Genomic DNA, 22,568 nt, shown 5'->3' with positions numbered 1-22,568 from the left:
CTGATGACACCATATGAACTGACCAATGACCAGATTGACCAGAAGCAAGAACCAAGGAGAACCTGTCAATTTGTCCCTTTGTTAACTCTGAAACCTGTAAGGTATATAATCTGTGTCCTGATCCCAGTGTAAGGATATCTTCTTTGCGACCGCAGACTTCTGGATTGATGACTGTATACTGGGACCAGTGCGCACACATATGTATCGGCTGTGCTATTTTTATTGCTTTTTACTCTAATTGTTAAATCTTATATTGTGTTACTTTTTTTACATAAATAACTTTTTGTGCTTTGGCGGCACACGATTGGTCTAGAAAGCAAGTCTTACTAAAGCGACTTGCAGCGCTAAATAGCAACTATTAGGAATCAATAGATAGGGGCTCAGCTTTGAGGTCACGCTACCGGAAATTATTCAAAGCGACCGGATTTCTGTTCCTCAACAAAGGGTGGACGCGTCACATACAGGTAAGAACGCAATGTGTTTAAAGCCTATTTTGTACTCTGTGTTGTGAAACCGAATGTCCGTTTTTGTGTGATTTAAGGAGTGCTGATTAGAATCCAGAAACAAGAGAGAAAAGTCTGTTTCTTGTATTGTCACTTTTGCGCTACAATAGGCGATTTGCAAATAGCGTATGCATCTTCCCTGTATTACTGCCACATGTTTAAGCAATCATTGTGATAGATAGTCTTGTGTCACTTGTTAAAACCTCTGAATAGGTTTTGTCATGGGGAAAGCATTTTTCTGGCCAAAAACAAAGGTATATGAATGTGAACATATGCTTGTGACGTGAAAAGGAAAAAGAAAAATGGAAAAGGTTTTTGCTTTTCTAACTGTTGAAAATAGACAGGGTCGGCAAGGTGTCCAAGAGGCAGGTAGGACAGCCGTAGCAGTATACATATTAGGTATAACTGGGCGAGAATCCAGAGGTTGTTTCTTGGTCGACTCCCAACAGTAATCGCAAAGTCCTTTGATAAGTGTCTCTGGGAAATGCGATTGGACTGCATGGTTGTGTGAACCATGATTGTGAATTGGGTGTGGTGGAGGAAATCACTGGCAAGGTTAAGTGTTGGAGAGTAACTCAAAGTAGGAAGCTAGCAGACAAAGCTTGTTTAAATTCATCCGGAAAGCAGGGTAATAGCATAGGCTAAATTGTGTTTCCTAGTTGTGTAAAACTGACAAAACACGCTTAGTGGTTGGTTGTGCACAGGGGGTGGAAGTGAGTGGACGCAGCTTGTTTAATTTGTCCACCGGTCGAAATCTCTAGTGAAAGTAGCAAAAGCGCTGTCCCAGATGGGTGCTAAGCAGTAGCGAGGGATGGTCGATGAGGTGCTGCTTATGGATGGACCGACTGGTTCGGCCAGGTATATAATGAATGTGAAGTATGGTGTGTACGCAACAGCATACTGCGACATATGGGTCAAGATGACCAAAGGATGTATGAAACCCTTTCCCAAAGTTGGCAGTTTTGATTCTGAGGTATTAAGTAATGTTAGAAAAAAAACATATGTTTAGTCAAATCTTTGAAGAAAAGAGTAAAATACAATGATTGTTTAAAGTTGTGTCAGCACGAGGGGAACACGTGGCAAGGTGGTGTATGCATGTCGCAAAGCAGCATACTCACACCGCTAGGCAGCGTGCACATGCTGCAAAGTAGCATGTTCATGCCACAAAGTAGCATACACACGTGGCACAGTAGCACGCCGCAAACAATGTACTCATGCCGCAAAGCAGCATGCCACCAGGTAGCGTACCCACACTGCAAGGTAGCATTACCGTGCATAAAGAAGAGAGCGCATGCACACCTCCTCTGCCTTATGCAGCCACAGGTGAAAGTGCAGCCAATACCAAAAATAAAAAAATAGTAACAAGTAACCTTTATCCTGTTTTAACTCACCTTAAGGAAAATGTTGTTGTACAAGAGATTAACCCACTGTAATTTCAGCCATAGCTCATGCTGTTAATATGCTAGATGTTCCACAGAGGTAAGGAAAGGGAGCGATCCAACCAGCAGGGGCAGCGACTGAAATTGGTGAGAGTAGTGCAGAGCATAGTAGGAGAGGAAACATCCCTGGTGCTTAAACAGTAAGTCCAGAAATTAATCCTGAACATAGTGATGTGGTAAGTATACATCCTGTCCGTACAATAGCAGTTTCCAATGGGAAACCGGACAAAGATGGTGTAGTTCCCATCAGGAATGTAGCTATGCATTGACCATGGACGAGAGCAGAATTGCATTCAATTATGTCAGACTTCCCAGATCCTAGGAAAGAGTTAGCCAAATGCCAGAAGTTTGATAAAGATTTAGGTAATGCTCATGAGCCAACTAATAAAGATTGGTGAATTGTGTTAAGGGCCTGTCTTCCTTCCAATACTGATGTACAAAAGTTTATTAAGGATTGTATATTGGAGGAGGATGAACCCTTAAAGGATGAGGATAACCAGGTAAATATAAAGCGAATAATCACACAGTTGGCAATATATTTTCCAGTGGTAGTGAACTGGAGTAAAATTTTCACTATTAAACAAAAAGATAGTGAATCTGCAGTGGAATATTTTGCCAGAGCACTGTTAGCAATAACCCAGTACACAGGGATAGCAGAAATAAAAATCTTTACTATAGGATATACAGTGTAAATACATACAACAATAAGTGTTACATGAATTGTTGCCTACTCATGCCGTAGGACAGACTCAAGTGATGATATGTAGTGTTGCTGGTAGCAACCACAAATGTTCTGTGCTCAGAGAGTTTGTTAGTACAATATTAATGGTATGGAGACCCTGTCGATCGATGATGAAGGTGTATTGTGTCCAATTAGATAGCGGCGTCCCGCTGGTGATGTGACACTAATATTGATTATGGAAATATGCACCAAGTCTAATTTGATGTTGATAATGCCTGTTGTAGGTGTGCTTGGTCTTCTGCCCGGGTAGGAGAAAAACCACACAGTAGGTCAGTGCAGGGACTCCGGACTGGGTACAGCAGGCTAGTCCCCGAGTGAGTGATAAATCTAATCCAAAGAACTAGTCCTGCACTCAGGATGTTAGGCCTTGAGGTACCCTATCAAAGGAGGGGAAAGGCTGGAGTCGACCGTGCCCGATCACTGTCCGCATCCCCCTCTGTACGGAGACTCACCTGTCCTGATGCTGCATGTGGCTGGATCCCTCCTCCTCCCGTGCTCCGTCTCCTCTTCCTGGTTCGCATGCAGCGTCCTCAGCTCCCTGGTGCTTCCGGGTAGTGTGCTTGTTGCATCACGTGTGACTCACCGGTCACGTGATACGCTCGATCTCAGGTCTCAGTGTAGATTCTTAAACCGGATATAAGTCTAAACATGGAATTAGTGAGTATATTGTCCACCAACGCGTTTCGACCACTTTGTGGTCTACCTCTGGGAGTAGAATTGATTCATGTAGGGTGGGCAGGGTAAGGTAAAGGTCTAAATATAGACAACGAGGTGAGGTCTAACATATGTGACTGATTACATGTCACAAAACATCCTATAACAATCTTTAACAATCTTTTGCACACTTAGTTATATTTAGGTACTTGATGCTTATGCATCAATATAATCCAGTTACCTCTTACAATAACAGCAACATCCATCTAAACATTAAGTTTCCATGGTTTGACACCAACTGAAGGGGAATACTGGACCTAGTATGTCGCTAGGAGTAGAGGTGATCGAAAATTACTGTACCACCTCTGCTTACATCATCAAAGATATGGTGATCCTAACATACATAGTCACTCACCTACTGTCCCGTGTAATCTATACTAGGGGTAATTACGGTTTACCACAATATTTTTTTAACCTGCATTATTGTAGTATACTGGTGAACACCAGTTATAACATACAATATAACACATTCCATCCAGGTTAATTCATTTGATATATATAAATTACTGCTTTCGGTTACTGTAAGAATTTGTGTTTGTTCCATAATGGTCAAAAATATAACAATTGGATCTGCAGGATAACCAAACAAATGTAATGTTTAATATCATACAGCATACAATATTTAGATATACTGATACATATCGATTGCAACAAATGATACAGTATACCATATTCAAGCAGATTCATTAGCCATTAACAGTTATCGCCTGTGGCTACCATTAGGGGCAGTATTTGCATTTTAGCAATTAGATTTGCAGATCCACCATTATGTACAATGATTGACATGTCTGAAACCAATCAAAGAGACTGACAAGGACAAATCATGATGAGAGGCGGGGGATCACAATACATGATATACCCTGCCCACCCTACATGAATCACTTCTACTCCCAAAGGAAGACCACAAAGTGGTCAAAACGCATTGGAGGACAATATACTCACTAATTCCATGTTTAGACTTATATCCGGTTTAAGAATCTACACTGAGACCTGAGATCGAGCGTATCACGTGACCGGTGAGTCACACGTGATGCAACAAGCACACTACCCGGAAGCACCAGGGAGCTGAGGACGCTGCATGCGAACCAGGAAGAGGAGACGGAGCACGGGAGGAGGAGGGATCCAGCCACATGCAGCATCAGGACAGGTGAGTCTCCGTACAGAGGGGGATGCGGACAGTGATCGGGCACGGTCGACTCCAGCCTTTCCCCTCCATTGATAGGGTACCTCAAGGCCTAACATCCTGAGTGCAGGACTAGTTCTTTGGATTAGACTTATCACTCACTCGGGGACTAGCCTGCTGTACCCAGTCCGGAGTCCCTGCACTGAACTACTGTGTGGTTTTTCTCCTACCTGGGCAGAAGACCAAGCACACCTACAACAGGCATTATCAACATCAAATTAGACTTGGTGCATATTTCCATAATCAATATTAGTGTCACATCACCAGCGGGACGCCGCTATCTAATTGGACACAATACACCTTCATCATCGATCGACAGGGTCTCCATACCATTAATATTGTACTGACAAACTATCTGAGCACAGAACATTTGTGGTTGCTACCAGCAACACTACATATCATCACTTGAGTCTGTCCTACGGCATGAGTAGGCAACAATTCATGTGACACTTATTGTTGTATGTATTTACACTGTATATCCTATAGTAAAGATTGATATTTACATGTGTATTATCATCCTGATCTATTTTTATTGAATCTTACTTTGTTCCATTTATACAGTGCTCCTTTACACCTTCATTGGTTAAGCACTGATTGTATCCCCCACTTTTGTGACATAAACTTTAAGAGGGAGGACACCCCCCTTCTTTACTATCAGCAGCTCAACGCAAACAAATAGTTAGGAGCCCAGTGCGCAGTGTTGTAATTTGTTTGCAATATAGCAGAAATAAAGGATGATGTACACCACAGGGAAGTAGCTGGTATGGTACTAATGGGTGGTGTCAAAGATAATCTAAAGACCGTGGTGCAAACCTCTCTACCTAACTGGAGAGGAATCACTGTAGATACATGTAGGGAATCTGCCATAGAACATGATAAGAACATTTCCAGGAAGAAAGAAGCACAGAGTGAGAGGTTAATGGCAGTGAGCATTCAGGCTCTAGAGGGATCATGTACACAGCCACAACCTTACAGCATATACCAGCAATGTAGTTATACATTAAGCTGTTTTAATTGCAATAAAGGACACATAAAGAGGGACTGTAAATCGAGGAATTGGGGGCCACCTAAGATGGGAATACCTAGATACACTCAGAGAGGGGACTCACAAGATTCAGGAAAGTTCCAACAGTTACCTGCTCACATAGTGACAGCAAATGCTCTACTGGAGAATGATAGTCAGTTGTAGGGGTCAGGTCATACCTGTAGTCTACAGCCAGTCAGGTTAACTGAGAATACTAAGGAAAAACCTACAATGACAGTTGATATATATGGTATTAAACACACTTTTCTTGTAGATACAGAGGCAACCAGATCAGTGATAAATTCTCCATTTAATTTACAGGTTACCAACAAAACCATATCAGCAATGTGAGTAATGTGGAGAGTATAGCATTACACGTTAACCAAATCTGCAGAGGTTACTATCGGGCCACTGCAAACCAAGCATTCCTTTCTCCTGGCAGCGGCAGCTACTACTGCCCTGCTGGGAAGGGATTTATTGTGTAAAATGGGATGTGTCATATACTGTACCCCTGATGGTATATAACTAGATATACCGGAGAAGGTTGCGCATGAGGTACTGGATCTATTGGACACACCACAAAGGTTAATGCTGCACTCTACCATTCTAGAACAAAGTCCATCTCAGGTAAAAGAGATGTTATTACAAATACTGGTTTCCTTCTGGACCAAAGATGGACAAGACACTGGATTGATGGCAAGTGTAGATCCTGTAATGGTTAACTTGAAGAGTGGTATGCAGGCTCCAAAAATCCCTCAGTACCCATTAAAGTTAGAGTTGGAGCTAGGGGTGTATCCCATAATTGAGAGGTTACTACAACAGAGGATTCTAATCCATACAGAAAGTGCAGCCAATAGTCCCATTTTCCCAGTGAAGAAGAGTGGGGGGAGGGGCTATAGATTAGTACAGGAACTTAGAGGGGTTAACAAAGTTGTTGAAAGACAATTCCCCATAGTGCCCAATCCAGCTGTCATCCTCATGCAGATTCCACCATCTGCTACTCACTTCACTGTCATTTATCTATGTTTGGCATTCTTCTCTGTCCCTCTTCACCCTGTCAATATCTATTTGCTTTCTCCTACAGAGGGGTACAATACACATGGACACGATTGCCCCAGGGCTTCATAAATAGCCCCAATATTTTCTCCCAGGCCTTACACGACTGTTTGCAATCTTTTCAACCAAGCAATAGGTCTGTCTTAATTCAATACGTAGATGATTTGTTGTTGTGCTCTGATTTGTTTATGTCATGTTTAAATGATACTAAACTGTTGTCGCTTCATCTCTCACAAATAGGGCACATAGTTGAAAAGAACAAATTACAGCCAAACCAGACTAATGTAAATACTTGGGACACTGTCTAATCCAGGGGCTAAGACACTTGACAATGGACAAAATCCAAGCAATACAGACCATGACACTGCTGCAAAACCAGCAGCAAATCTGTACCTTCTTGGGCATGTGTGGATACTGCAGAACGTGGATACCAGGTTTTTCTGTTTTGGCATTACCTTTGCAGGACTTAGGGCATGATTCAGAGCCGCTCGTAAGCGGCCGTTCGCTCGTTCGGAGCGATGTTTTCACATCTGCGCATGCGTACGGATTTTAATACGCATGTGCGAACCAGTCAATGCGGACAGAAATCGTGTGTTTGCTATATAGTGAGTGCCTGCTAATTTGAGTGACAGAATGAGGCGTTTGTGGGTGGTAACAGGGGAAGGTGCTTGAAAACGGGGAGTGGAGATCCGAACGCAGGCGTGCTTAATGGTCAAAATGGTCGTTTTTAGGGTGTGCATAATTAAAACAGCAGCGTCATCGACCACGTCACTTGGTTATTTTATAGCCAGAACTGCTCACAAGATTGTGGTAGGAAAAACCAGCCACAAGAATAGCGAGCAGTTCATACGCTGTTCGATGTACTCGATTAATCTATTAAATAGCGGACATGACGTATGATGCGAGCGGCCAGGGGGCGTTTTTTACAAAATAGCGGCCATAGGTTTTGTTCGCTCTTTCAGACATGGAGGCGTCAACAGACCGCAAAGAGCGAACGGTTCATTTGCATAGCCACCCCCTTTTTCTGAACGAGCAAACGCTAATTGCATCCGGCTCTGAATCAGGCCCTTAGTTTCATCCTCAAAACCCAACCACGTCACACACACTGAGGAAACAGAGCAGGCCTTCTTTAACCCTAAGGATAGTCTGATGAGATTACCTGCCTTGGGAATACCAGATTATGAAAAACCCTTTAAGTTATATTGTACGGAAGCTGATGGCTGCACAGCAGGTGTCCTTATACAGAAACATGGTGATGCTAGCAGACCTGTAGCATACTACAGTGCACAATTGGACACTGTGGCAAGATCACTCCTGACGTGTTTAAGAAGTGTAGCTGAAACTGCTCTTCTGGAAAGTAAGAGCGAGGACGTAGTATTAGGGCACGATACAACTGTCTATACACCACATGCAGTATCTGCTTTGTTGAATTCAGCCCAAACCAGACATGTCTCTTCAGCTAGGTTCACGAAATGGGAACTAGTTCTGATGGCACCTGCAGATATCACCATTAAACGGTGCAATACGTTAAATCCAGCAACATACTTACCATATGTGCTTTGAGATGCACAAAGGGTGGAAGGAGATGAGTTTCTGGTTGGAGGTGAGTTTTGCAGGTATACTGACACACATGAATGTATGGAATATTTGAATCAGACCTTTACTGCAAGACCAGACATATGTGACACACCATTATAAGATGTAGATTTGAAATTTTACATGGATGGGAGTTGTCATAGACAGACAGAAACAGGAGAATTATGCACAGGTTATGCTGTTGTAGATGATGAGGATGTCATAGAAGATGAACCACTTGGTCCACCTCACTCAGCCCAGGTGACTGAACTAGTGGCATTAAGGAGAGCATGTGAGTTGGCAGAAGGTAAATCAGCTAATGTATACACTGACTCTAAGTACACCTTCGGGGTAGTACATGATTTTGGGATCTTTATGACAGCAGCAGGCACAGCAGTGGCACATTCATATCACATAAAAGGACTTCTGACAGCAATCCAGTTACCAAAGGCAGTAGCTGTGATCAAATGCAAAGCCCACACATGCGAAGAAGACCCGGTGTCGATGGGCAATAATAAAGCAGATGAAGCTGCCAAATGGGCAACAGGGTCAAGTGTAAAAATAACAACTAACAAAGTAATGGTCTTCCAGACAATAGACACACAGAAATTAATTGAAATGCAAAATTTGTGTTCCCTACAGGAAAAGACGGTCTAGAGATTGAAGGGATGTGGTCATGAGTCCACCAGACAGCACAAGGTCTGACTCACCTGGGAAAAGAAGGTATGTGCAAGTTGGTCAAAGCATATTGGTATGCACCAGGCTTTTCTTCTCAAGCTGGAAAGTCATGTCTGACTTGCTTGAGGAAAAATGTTGGGAAGACAATACCCCCCAAGCCATCCCATATCCCTCCGGCATACGGGTCTTTTCAGGTAATACAAAGTGACTTCATCCAATTACCACCTTGCAGGAATCTCAAGTATGTATTAGTTTGTACAGATGTATTTTCTAATTGGGTAGAGGCATATCCAGCTGCCACTAATACTGCTGTTTTTACTGCTAAGAAGATTGTTCAGGAGTTTGTATGCAGATACAGTATCCATAGAATGATAGAAAGTGACAGGGGTACTAATTTCACTGGTGATGTTTTCCAGAACATGTGTATCAATAGTAACTTCACAACCCCTACCGACCGCAAGCCAGTGCCATGGTGGAGAGGGTAAACGGTACTATTAAGAACAAACTGAGTAAGATCATGGCTGAAACTGGATTAGAAAGGCCAGATGCATTACCGCTCATCCTCCATAGCATCAGAACCACTCCCAGACCTCCTATTAATCTGTCCCCTTTTGGATACTGTTTTGAAGGCAACCTCATTTGATTATAAATCCACAGGATGATTCGAAGAGTAATAATGAGGTTACGATGCAATATCTTATAAAAATGAGTTGACAGTTGAAACAACAGCAACAGTAACTGAAATTGTTGTTACCTGATGTGCCAGAAACAAGCTTTCATGATGTTGAACCTGGAGAATATGTTATGATCCAAAATTTATTATGCTCAGGTTGTTTGAAAGACCGTTGGGAAGGTCCTTACCAGGTGTTGATGACAAGTACCACATCTTTGAAGGTAGCATAAAGAGATACCTGGGTCCATTCCACTCACTGCAGAAAGGTCAACCACCCAAAGGAGGTACAAGGTGAAGTCAAGACAGACAATGTGGACCAGGCGATTGCGAGCCTGTTCCAGGAGAACTAAAGACTGCAGTGAAAACACCTGAGCCAGAGACACGTACAGATTACTATTCCAGCAATGGAATGGTGATCTGTTTCTTTTTCTTGTTCAAGGGTTCTCCTCATCCTTATTTACTTCAGGATTTCCTATTTCTGTGACAGAGAACAGATGACAGAGAGGGAGGCCGATAGTGATGTCGATAGGATGGAGTCGAAGGAGAGAGCAATAAAACGATCTGGGCAACCTATGGTCAAACTCAGTTCAGGGATTGTTAAGAGATCTGTTAGCCATGGAACTGGGAGACAGTGTGAGGAGTATTGTATCTGTGAGTACTGTGGATCCCTAGTTGATGAGAAATGCATTCATCTATTCCAGTCCAAGAGTAATCTGTATTTGGGCAGGCATCCTTTAGAGGATTAACATTATTTAGTGGGTAAGGTCTTAAACCAGACTGAATGTTGGGTGTGCACTCATGTGCCTCAGGGACAACATAATGTAGGGTTAGTAATATTCTCATTAAATTTCTCTGAGGTCTTTGATTTACGGGGAAGGAGGTCCATTGATGGGAAGTATAACATCACCAATTGCCCTAGTTTAAAGCTGCACCAAGACTCCATAGATTGGTCTCTGCTGTGTCTGAACATTTCATACATAGAAAGATTGGAGAATTGGGAAGCAGACTTATTGAATCAGACAATGGCTCGCCACACCAGTAGTGATGAACCCCAGAGATGAGGGCATAGGAACAAACTGAATGTGGTACCTATTGGAATAGTCCCTATGAGGTATTGTCGAAATGTTATCCAGGCTGAAACATGTCTTGAGCAGATGAGGACAATAGGCATAGGTAGTTTTGTTAAAATTTTATGTGATATTGTGCAGGATCGTAATATACCTTATGTCCTCCCAGATAATGTATACTATGTTTGTGGAAGAATGGCTTATTCTTGGTTACCTGGTCCCAGAGGTTATGACCCTTACACATGATGAAATGATTGGTATCCATAAAACCACACCACCTCCATACATACACACGCAGTATGAACATCGTGACAAAAGAAATATGATACCTGGTAAAGAACATATAGCCACACAGTTGATTAGTGAAACAACTGGCTTCCAAAATTTGGTAGAATTAGATCCCACCAGAATCACTCGGGGAACTTTAAATTTTAGATATATCCAAGACCTGGCTAAGTTAATAGACAACATCACCAAGATGTATAATGACACTTTCAGGTATACTGGTAAGGAGCTACAGGCTTATAAAAAGGAAATGGTACAACATAGACTAGTTATAAACTACCTAACATCTATTACTGGTGGACATTGTATGACTTTGGCCACCCAATTTGGTGTCAAGTGTTGCACGTACATCACCAATAATACTAATGACCCCAAAGAGGTGATTGCCCAGAAAATGGATGAAATCCTACATCTGAAGTGGGAATTTCGGAAGGACTGCAAAAACTCCTTGTACAGTATGTGACTGAGGTGAAGGTAGAGAAATGGTTCTCGTGGTTAAACCCTGTCAAATGGTTTGCCGGTCTGGGAAAGTGGGTACAGGAGATTGTTGCTAATATAGGTAAGCTCCTTATTCTTATACTGGTTGTCATTTTAGTAATTGGTTTATGTGTCAGATGTGTTCTTATTGTATTGAAGTGTGGAAAACGTACCACCAAGGTAAACAGTGAAAATTAAATCATGATGGTGGTGAGTGGTGGTATTATAGGTACAAAGGTTGATAAAGAACTGCATTACATTCCTGAAATTGAATGTACCGTTAGATAACAACATGTGAATAGGCTAAGTCATGTATAATAATAATTATTGTAAATGTTCCATTAAACAACATAGATAATGCAGTCTCAATTCCTCCAAACTTCCTTTATAGGTTCGATGAGGTCCCACATACTACCAATGGTCCCCTATAGATCCACTGAGTGCGTATAATGGTTGTTTACCCTTTCCTGAAATGTATTATTGACGGTTCAATTACCAAGTTGTGTCATACCATTTAGAACATTGAATAATATTTTTTTATGCATGACTAAAAAGGTTTATGTTTGCTATCAAAAGGTGTACTGTCAAAGTCAAATAATTGGATATGATCACTTGCAATTGTTATCTGACGATATAGTCGTCTATAGTATGATAGCTTGTTACAAGGATGCTACTTTGCGTTGGTGCAATCCGATGCGCACAAATGCGAACCCACAACACACATATACTGATGCACATATATATATACTTACACATATACGCTCATATGCATATTCAGATACATAATTACATACATATGCACATTATTTCAATACACAGACGCACATATGCGAACGAATACATATAAAATGGTTCCCACACATTATAGTTAATAACCAGAGTTATTAAAGGTATTGCTAGCTAATAATTATGATCTAATATGTACTTAAAAGAGATCTAAGGTTTAGAATACAGTGGACATGTCATGTTTGGTATCATACTACAATAATTTAATAATAATAATTTTATTTATATAGCACTTTTCTCCTAAAGGACTCAAAGTGCTTTACATTTACAGTACAAAATACTAAATAAGCTTAAACAAGGGACATTAGTGAAATGCTTGGGTGAATAGGTCAGCCTCGAGTCTATTTTTGAAGGATTCTAGAGTGGAGGCCTCTCGAACTGTGCGGGGAAGTGAGTTCCAAAAGGTTGGAGCCACAAAACTGAAAGCTCGACCCCAGATGAATTCCCTGTTTATTTGCAGACATCCGTTCCTATTGGCAAAGAAGTTGCATCATGCGTCCGCTTTTTATGGATGATAGGGAGACATTGCTTTAGAATATTATTACTTGTATGCAGTGTTGTAGCTTGTTGTAACCAGTTGTTCGGCATGAAGCTACACCATGTGACCGTTGGAGGACTGAGCCGTACCCCTGATGACACCGTATGAACTGACCAATGACCAGATTGACCAGAAGTAAGAACCAATGAGAACCTGTCCATTTGTCCCTTTGTTAACTCTGAAACCTGTGATGTATATAAGCTGTGTCCTGATCCCAGTGTAAGGACATCTTCTTTGTGACCGCAGACTTTCTGGATTGATGACTGTATACTGGGACCAGTGCGCACACATATGTATCAGCTGTACTATTTTTATTGCTCATTAATTGTTAAAAAATAAAAAAACAAATGTTTGGCTGCATGGAAATTTTAACTATTCCCCAGTTTTGTGGACAAATAATTGTTAACCTCCGTATTCTAAGGTTGGAACAATGCGTTCTGTCAATGAATGAAATAGGCAGGGCCAGATTATAGGCAGGGCGACAGTGGCAATCGTGTCGGGGCCCCCACACATGGCGGGCCCCCACACCCTGTCCCCTGCCACTACTACTAAGACTGGCGGAGTATAGCATTTAGCTGTCTCCACTGTGGTCTTCTGTTATTGCAGTCGGGCAGCACTCACTGAGCTCTTGGGCTCAGAGCGCGGCGCTGCTCCAGCCGGCGAGCAGGCTGTGCAGTGGGGCTGTATGATAATGCAGGCGTGATCTTTCAGAGGTCATGTTGCGCAGCCCCATGCCAGCCCACCCCCTCAACAGCCGTGTCTGAAGCCCGTGGAGTTGAATAGACAGGAGCCACAGCTGCTGCCTCGGCACTCACTGCTCCTGCGTTATTGCCTCGGCTTGGAGGGTAAGTCCGTTAATTTTTTTTTTTTTTTTTTAAGTGTGGTGCTGCTGGTTGTGGGGGCACACTGTGTGAGTTATTTGTGGGGTTGGGGGGCACACTGTGTGTGTTATTTGTGGGGTTGGGGGGCACACTGTGTTATTTGGGGGGCACACTGTGTGTGTTATTTGTGGGGTTGGAGGGGTACACTGTGTTTGTTGGTTGTGGGGTTGGGGGGGGCACGTGTGTGTGTGTATGCGTATATATATATATATATAACATTTTGGATCACTGATAGGGGCCCCCACGAGATTGTTGCCCAGGGGCCCCCACAGACCTTAATCCGGCCCTGTAAATAGGCAAATAGTTAAGGGAAATTTTTTAACATATGTCTCATACCCCCGAAAGAATATGCACTGACATGGGGGGAACAGTCTGGATATGGTGAAATATCCCTGCTGAAGTTATTTATTAAATTTTTTTAGCTCTTATTGTGTGCATTTTTGCTTCTTTTGAATACTGGTAAGGATTAGCATTTAAAGGTTTGGTTTGTACCAAAAAATAATTTTCACTAAATTTGGGGTACATAGAAATGGTTGCATGTTATATGTCATTTGTGTAAAGTGAACTCATAAAAAAAAAAAAAAAACAGCATCAGCTATAAGCTTATAGTCTCAAAAATGCTTGGTAGACCCTCTGGAGTGTTTTAAGGCTAGTTTTTATTATTTGAACACCAACTATGTTTTTTTCCATCAACTTTTTAACAGAGATGAGCAGGATCGGATTCCAGAGTTCCGAACCCACACGAATTTAGCATAAACGAGTCGGATCCAAGCAGGCACGGAGTTTCCCGCCTTCCTCGGATCTCGAAACCGAGGCGAAACGATAGAGTCTGAAATCTCGTGGTTCGCAAGCTTTTCGTCTCTATGATCAATGTAATATATAAGGGACCACGAGACATATGCCATTTCACTTCGGCTGTGGAGACTAAAAAGGGATGGAGGGTAGTGTAGGGCTGAGAGAAGTGCTGGTGCTATATGCTGTGTCCTGGGCTGGTGCTGACCCATTCTGGTCTATGGTCACGGTGCTGTCCCTGTGCTGTCTGCTGATCCATTCTGGTCTCTGGTCACTGTGCTGTCACTGTCACTGTGCTGTCTGCTGATCCATCTGGGCTGTCTGCTGTGTCCTGGACTTGTGCTGTGTTCATCTCAGGGCCCAAGTTCTGTACTCCAAAAAAAAAACAGGAAAAAAAATTTATCAAAGTGTCTTTTATATTTTTCTGTGTGTGCGTGCATGTTAGGCTTTACCGCAGTAGCGCACAAGAGCCAGCCAGCAATGCACATTGCAACCTTGGGCTGCCTGACTACAGTCATGCTCCAAAAAAATAAAAATAAAAGTGCCTTATATTTGTTTCTTCTCTGTGTGCTCATGGGTGTTAGACTTAACCGCAGTAGTGCACAAGAGCCAGCCAGCAATGCACGTTGCAAACTTGTGCTGCCCGACTCCAGTCATGCTCCAAAAAAATTACAATAAAAGTGTCTTATATTTTTTTCTTCTGTTTGTGCTCGTGGGTGTTAGGCTTAACTGTAGTAGCACTCAAGGGCCAGCCAGCAATGCATGTTGCAACAACCTTGTGCTGCCTGACTACAGTCATGCTCCAAAAAAAAAACGATAAAAGTGTCTTAGATTTTTTTCTTCTGTGTGTGCTCATGGCTGTTAGGGTTAACCACAGTAGCACACAAGAGCCATCCAGCAATGTACGTTGCAACAACCTTGTGCTCCCCGACTACAGTCGTGCTCCAAAATAAAAACAGTAAAAGTGTCTTAGATTTTTTTCTTCTGTGTGTGTTTGTGGGTGTTAGGTTTAACCGCTGTAGTGCACAAGACCCAGACAGCAACGCATGTTGCAACCTTGTGCTGTCCAACTACAGTCGTGATCAATTCGTGCTCTGTGCCCAAGTTCTTCTGGAGCTGACAAAAAATATAAATCATCATTTGACTTTTTTCTAATATTTTTGTGTGCGCGCACGACTGCACGTGTGTGAATTTTTGGGCTGTCACATGACAGGAGAGCAAGGCCAAGAACCACATGTTGTAGCTTCTGCCAGCAGTACAAGGCCATCCACTTCCTCATCCTCTAGAAAGGCCCATGCCCCAGTGCTTAAGTCACACCATCGATATGATAAAGCAAGTTTTACTGAAGTCAAGAAAAAATTTTTTAAAGAATATTTTCCTTTATATAAACAAAAAATTGACAATATGCCATTCACTACACAAAGTGGAAAGGAAAGGATAAGGCCTTGGCCTTTCTTTATGAAGACTGCTGATAGCCCTTCTGCTTGTAGTAGTAGTGGTGGTGGTCCAATTAAAAATGTTAAAGTTGTTAAGACAGCTCCAGGAAAATCAACTGTGTGCCCTGAGAAATCGAAATTACAAATCACCAAGGAGAATGCAAATGTGTCCGGGGTTGCCATGTCTGAGCAAAACCTAAATACTAGTGTACTGGAGGATCCTCCAAGTTCCAACATTTGTGTGACCTTTGTAAATGTGGGGAATGGCAGTCAACATCTTGCACACGCAGTCATTGAGGATGCTTCTGTGGAATTGCACATGGAGGAGGAGGATATTTAGTATTTGAAGGTGCTAAGGATGATGAGGATGTTAATGATGAAGATGTTGGTGATGAGGATGTTGATGCCGAGGATGTCCTTTGAGTAAGTAAAGCAACAGTTGTTGCCCACAGTTTGAAAAAGCCAAAGCCCATTGTTGTCATGCTGGGACAAAAGACAAAAAAATCTACTTCTCACTTGTGGAATTATTTTCATCCTGATCCAGACAACAGTTGTCAAGCCATATGTGCCCGTTGCCATGCAAGAGTGAGTAGAGGGAGGGACCTAAACCACCTAGGAACCTACTCTTTGTTACGTCACTTGGAGCAAATTCATCAAATATCAAAGTGTACGTCACCAAGTTCCAAAACTCAAAATGTAACAAGTCCAGTGTCACTTGCCTGCTCCCTCTCTGTGAGATCCAAGCGCCTTCGATCTCCAACACCAACACCTGCATCATCAACATCCTCATTCGTCATTGGAAGTGTAGTCCTGCTGCATCCAATGTTGGTATTCGAAGCATGATTGACTCCTCTCCTATCCATGATTCCTCAGAATGATCCTTGATGACTACACCTGTTGCTGCTGCTGTTGCTGTCAGTGGATCTTCATCCCAGAAAGGGACCAGGAAGTAGACTATTTGTAGCGTATCCTCCAAAAAACAATTAACTGTCAAACAATCGTTTGCAAGGGCAAACAAGTATGACAGTAATCACCCATTTGCACAGCAGATTACTGATGCCATAACAGCTATGCTGGTATTAGATGTGCGTCCATTATCTGCCATCACTGCAGTTGGTTTTCAACAGTTAATTAAGGTCCTGTGTCCTCACTACCAGATCCCTTCTATATTCCACTTTGCTAGAACAGCAATTCCAAGTCTGTACAAGGACATAAAAAAACCCTTATCAATGTCCTCTGAAATGCTGTTGTACAAAATATCCAGACATTTTAGACATTCAGCAACCGCTTGTCAAAGATTGCATGACCAGCAGGTACTGTTAAATTTGCCCTTCCATCAGCTGAAGCAAGAGCTAGTAACTCAGTGGAATTCTACCCTCTATATGCTTCCGTAGATGGAGGAACAGCAAAACGCCATCAAGGCCTATACAAGTCCTTGTCACTGAAATGATTGTTTTGTTAAACTGTCCTGTTTCATATACAACATAGGGGTGGGTGGAAGGGCCCAAGGACTATTCCATCTTGCACCTTTTTCCTTTCCATTATGTGCTGTTTGGAGCATTGCTGCCTGACATTTTTAAATTAATGTTATGGTTGGTTTAGGAACCAATGAATTGTTTTCAAATTAATTTATGATCAATTTAACAGCCAGGGGCTGCACCCAATGAATTGTTTTTTAATTAATTTATGATCAATTTTACACCTGACTGTCACTGTCATTGGCGTAGCTGTGCAGGGGTGCTGTGCTCCTGTCTGCTGAGGGGCTGCTGCCCAAAATAATAAATAAACAATTTTTTCTGTGTGCATGTCAGCCACGCCTGTCATCAGCATAACTGCGCAGGGGTGCTGTGCTGCTGTCTGTCAAAGAGCTAAATGAATATTGCAATGAAAACTTTTTTTAAGTTATTGGGTCACAAAAAGTTTTTTTTTAATCTTAAATATAGCAGAAATGTTATCCTAACAGCTTATAAAGTTATATGCTCTAAAAAAACGAAAGCCTATATTTGTAAAAAACTAAAGCCTAATTCTGCCAAAAGAGAGACTGACACCTCGGCTAAACATAAGAGTCACCTTCTGGATGTGAATTGTCTTATTTGCATGGGGAAAACACAACCCAGATGATGGATGACATGAGATGGATCTCAGCTAGTGGACAACATTGAAATCACCAATGAAAAGTCACAATGGAAGACTAAAGTGTGGAGAATCTTTCTTCACAGTCATGAGAGGCCTCAGAGAAAATGAAAAAAGATGCTCTAGGTGCTGAACTTCAAGGGATTTCTCCATCATGTTCTGCAGTGCGGAAAGGTTTCATTCACATGTTTTCTATAAAGCAGTTCAAAGTTACAGCCTTCAAAGTGTCTGGTAATTCCAGGCAAAGGTGGGTGTTATAGCCAAAGATTATTACAAGCAAAGGATTCATCTGTCTGGAATCTGTCTGGGAATTCATGGATCGTATTTGGCCTGAATGCACTAAGACATCCAGTGATTCTGTCACTGTGTTCTGTAGCCAACTTAATTCCTACCTGAATCGCAAACTGAAATACAGAATAGTAAGCACAGACAACATGGAGGCCTTTGTTATTCCACTGCCTGCATGTCAGCCAATACCTCCCAGACTACACCCACTGTGGGGACCAGGTCTTGATAATGACCATCCTCATCTGTTGCTAGGCCTTCTTCTTCCAAACCATCCATCTTGGACTTCTTTTTTTAACCACATATATCTAGGTGCATTAAATTTGGGGTACCTGAAAATGGATGAAAAGATATCTTTAAGTACTTATGGTGCATTTTTAGAAAAACTACAAAAATGCACCTGCTGCTACCACACACATTCCAAAACACAACTGCCTCATACTTGGGAAACCTCTCCAGGATTTATTTCATTACTGTAACATTTGTTCCCCATTGCATTTTTTTTTTGCCCAAACTTAAACCTTATTTTTTGGCATGTCCAGTTTTTTTTATTTTCAATTATTTTTGAGACAGATCTTTTTTTAAGGAACTCTCCCAGGGTGCAGTTTTTTTTTTATAAACCCCAAATCTGCTCTTCCTGATGCCAACACTGCAACTTATTCCCGTTTTTTGGCAAAGACTTTTCGCACATGCTAAAATTCTATTAAATTTGAATATGCAAATATATCAAACTGGATAAAAAGGGCCATAAAAAGTATGATACTAGGTAAATTGAATCAGTGGGGCTCCCCATGTATGCAGCAGGTGTTTAAAATAATGATGGTAGTTGCGGCAGGTGCATTTTTTTTGAATATTCAAAAAACGCTTTATGGACTTGTAAATAAGTGCTAATCTGCACTCCTTCTTCACAGGCACATTTCTAAACCTGCTCCTAACTGTATTACACCTAATTATCCATCCAAATTCCTAACTGGGGGTACCCATAGCGATACCCCATGTGAGCACATCTTTAGGGGGGGTCAAAGGATGATTTTCCAAAAATTGACAGGCCTTTTCCCCACTTATCTTTCCGCCGGGTCCCAATTCCACAGATTCTAACTTGAAAAAGGACATAAGCGGCCACACGCCTAATACTTTATCCTGTGTCTAAGCTCTTATGTGGTGGAAAAAGTCACCCATGCAAAAAGGCCAAATTTGTCACATCTAATACAATATGACCCAAATGGCCTATTTATTTGGTTCAAGACCATAACTAACATCAAGGGCTGGATACCCTACTGGATTATTTACAAGTCCAGCACTACTGTGGACAGTATATAAGGGCATTAACTATTAGATAATGCAATCTAGCGACCAAAATTAAAAGGGAAGACTAATGGTGTGTCCACAAACTTCAACTCCTCTTATGGGTGCAAACCTAATCCCATAACTCCCCTCCCCTTTTTATGGGGGCTATTCTATTCAACCCAAATTAAATAGCACAGGGAGTGAGTTTTCTGAGCCATTCTATTCATTGTGCTGTGTGTTTGGAAAATGCCTTTTCTCACAGCTTAACAAGGGTGTTAAGGCACGGTAACCGGCATTCTCTGACCAAAGTGCCATGCGCGCGGCTGTTAGCACACAGCTATGCAGAAACACAGCTGCGTGCCCGGGACTTTGGTTGCATTTCTCCTCGCATCCCCAGGGGGGTTAGAAAATACATCCTTAGCATTACCAAACAGAGCAATGTATTGATTAGCTTCGGTTGCTCCCTTCTGCACCTATTCACCATCGCGTTGAATTGGATCACCCACTATGCCCCCTATTCAATTTGAGGCAAAAAGTCCAGACTTTTCACCTACTGGACTTTTTTGCCTCCTTAGCCTGTTTCCCAGGCAGAAAATGTATCGCCCGCATGCCTGTTATTCCCCGTTTTCAATTCCAAAGTAGGCGAAATCTGGAATAGGGTAAACTTTGGCAAAAAAATTACGTAAATTTAATGAAAATAATTGTAGGACCCCCCTAAAGATGTCCAGACCTGGGGGATCTCTATGGGTACTCCCTTTTTCTCCGCAGAAGAAAGACAGATTTTTAAATAGCTGCGGTAGGTCAATGCCGCTTTGAAGTAGCTGATGCAGAAGAGCATTTAGATTTTTTTTGGAGACAAATAACTATGCCCATCAAATTTGGGGTACTTGAAAGTGGGTGCAAGCATATTTTAAAATCCCATAAATGATTTTTTAAAATTCTGCCAAAATGCATCTGCCGCTATACCTGCAATGAAGAAAACACCTGCCGCATATAAAAGAACCCCTCTGGACTCCATTCCACTAATTTCGAAGTGTGCTACTTAGTTTTTTTTTTAAACCCAATAAACTATTTTGGAATGGTACCTATTTTTTTTTTTTACTCTTTTTAACACACATTATTTTTAGGGACCTTTCCCAAGGGTCCAGGCTATTTTTTTAAAGCCTGCAACCCTAAACACCAATTATGCCCCTTTTTCCAACTGCTAAAGGCAAGCAAAAATGTATCCCCCTCTTTTTACATTGACTTTTTGCACTGGCAAAAAAACCAATGAAATTGAATAATGGAAATAGGCGAAAATAACGTCATCGCCGATAAATTATCGCCGATTCAGACATTTTCCCTCAAAATTGAATACGGCCCTATGTATCTTGCAGGGGCATGGTTTATTTTCTCTAACCCCCTCCCCTTAATATTAGGATGTGCCCAATGTCTACTAAAGTGTTGTAAGAATAATATACAGTATGTGATAATGTATTTCGGTGTGAGAAACTACATTACCTGTGATGGCTGATCTATGCGGTCCTGTGTTGATGATGTCCCCACTGCACTACTCTCCCTCTGTCGTGACCCATCTTCCTGTGATGCCTGCCACTCACCACCGGTGTCTGGAGTCTGATCAGAGGTTGAGGACGGGAGGGGTGCTCACGGTCTCTTCTCCCTCTGCATTTCTTCTTATTTGTACCTGAAAAGAAAAAAAAATTAATAATATGTTTTTGGAGCTCTAGGGATGAATATGTGAATATATTTTTAGATGTTGCTGTTAGCGTGCTGCCTTAAAAAAAGGATAACTAAACCTATAAGGGTGGACAACTCCTTATTTGATAGAATAGGTCACTGTGCTATGGACTGAATGGAATACATGAAACAATGCACAAAAAGCACAGAACTTCGCAATGTTCTAACTTTTTGATACTTTCACAAAAAAGGATAAGACCTACAATGTGATGCATTACCATTTTATATCCCGTTAAGTAACGACAATCGTTCTGGTTGTCATTACCAAATAAAAGCCTATGGACTTCTGATCGTGACGATACTGACTAGGAGGTCCCATCAGATCCCTGCCTTTAGCCGCTGCGGATCACATCCTTCTGTGCTTGCGCAGAAGGACACCATTGGCCAGTAGTGCTTAACCGTGGCACTCCAACAGTTGTGGAAATACTTATCCCAGCATGCACTGCTACATTTTTGGTATTACAGCATGCTAAAACAGTGCCATTGCATGCTAGTATATGTAGTTTATCAACATCTGGAGTACCAAGGTTAGCCAACACTGACATAAGGACTTCAGGTTGTTACAGCCATGAAATCCCTCCTCCCTGCAGCATTACAAATTAAAGCTCTTCTCTGGAGAGGGATCCTTTGCAAATTCATGGTACATAAAGTGGTAACAAACCACAGTAAGTAAATGAATGTCATGCCGGATGTACCGCAACAATAAACCATTGCTAAGTCCACCCTAACCTTATTGTTAAGATTTTTTAGAAAGGAACATTTTTTTATTCTTGTTTAAACTAATTTTACTATGTGAGTGGATTACATACATTCTGGATGCTGATAGTGTGCATGTGTTTGCAGGGGATATGGCATTATAGGTGTTCATCACTGGCTATGTGAGTGCATGGGGCATGGTTGATGTTAGTGTGCATGTGCTTACAGGGACAAGGGCACTGACACTGTTCTGCACTAACTATTACAGTTCATGTTGCCGGATGGGCTTACAGGGCAGGAGTCAGTATTAATTTACAATGTTTGTTGTGACAATGCCAGGGTCAGGGTGGTTTTAGTGTGCATGGCCTTACATGGTGGCGTGTGGGGGGGAGGATGTTGGTTTTCAGCAAAAGGTTTGAGGGTCAGGGTGTGGCTAAGGGTAGGGTCTCTATGGTATAGGGACTGATTGCACTTACCTGTAGAAATAGAAATTAAACCAGATATCTTCCTCTGCTGGCTGGCTCCTCTGCTCCCGGGCACTGTCTTCACTCCTCAGGATCCTCGATTGCTGGTCACACTGG

Source organism: Taudactylus pleione, unplaced genomic scaffold, assembly GCF_031769625.1.
Source record: "Taudactylus pleione unplaced genomic scaffold, aTauple2 ptg000258l, whole genome shotgun sequence".
Lineage (NCBI taxonomy): Eukaryota > Metazoa > Chordata > Amphibia > Anura > Myobatrachidae > Taudactylus > Taudactylus pleione.
This window is presented reverse-complemented; position numbering follows the sequence as displayed.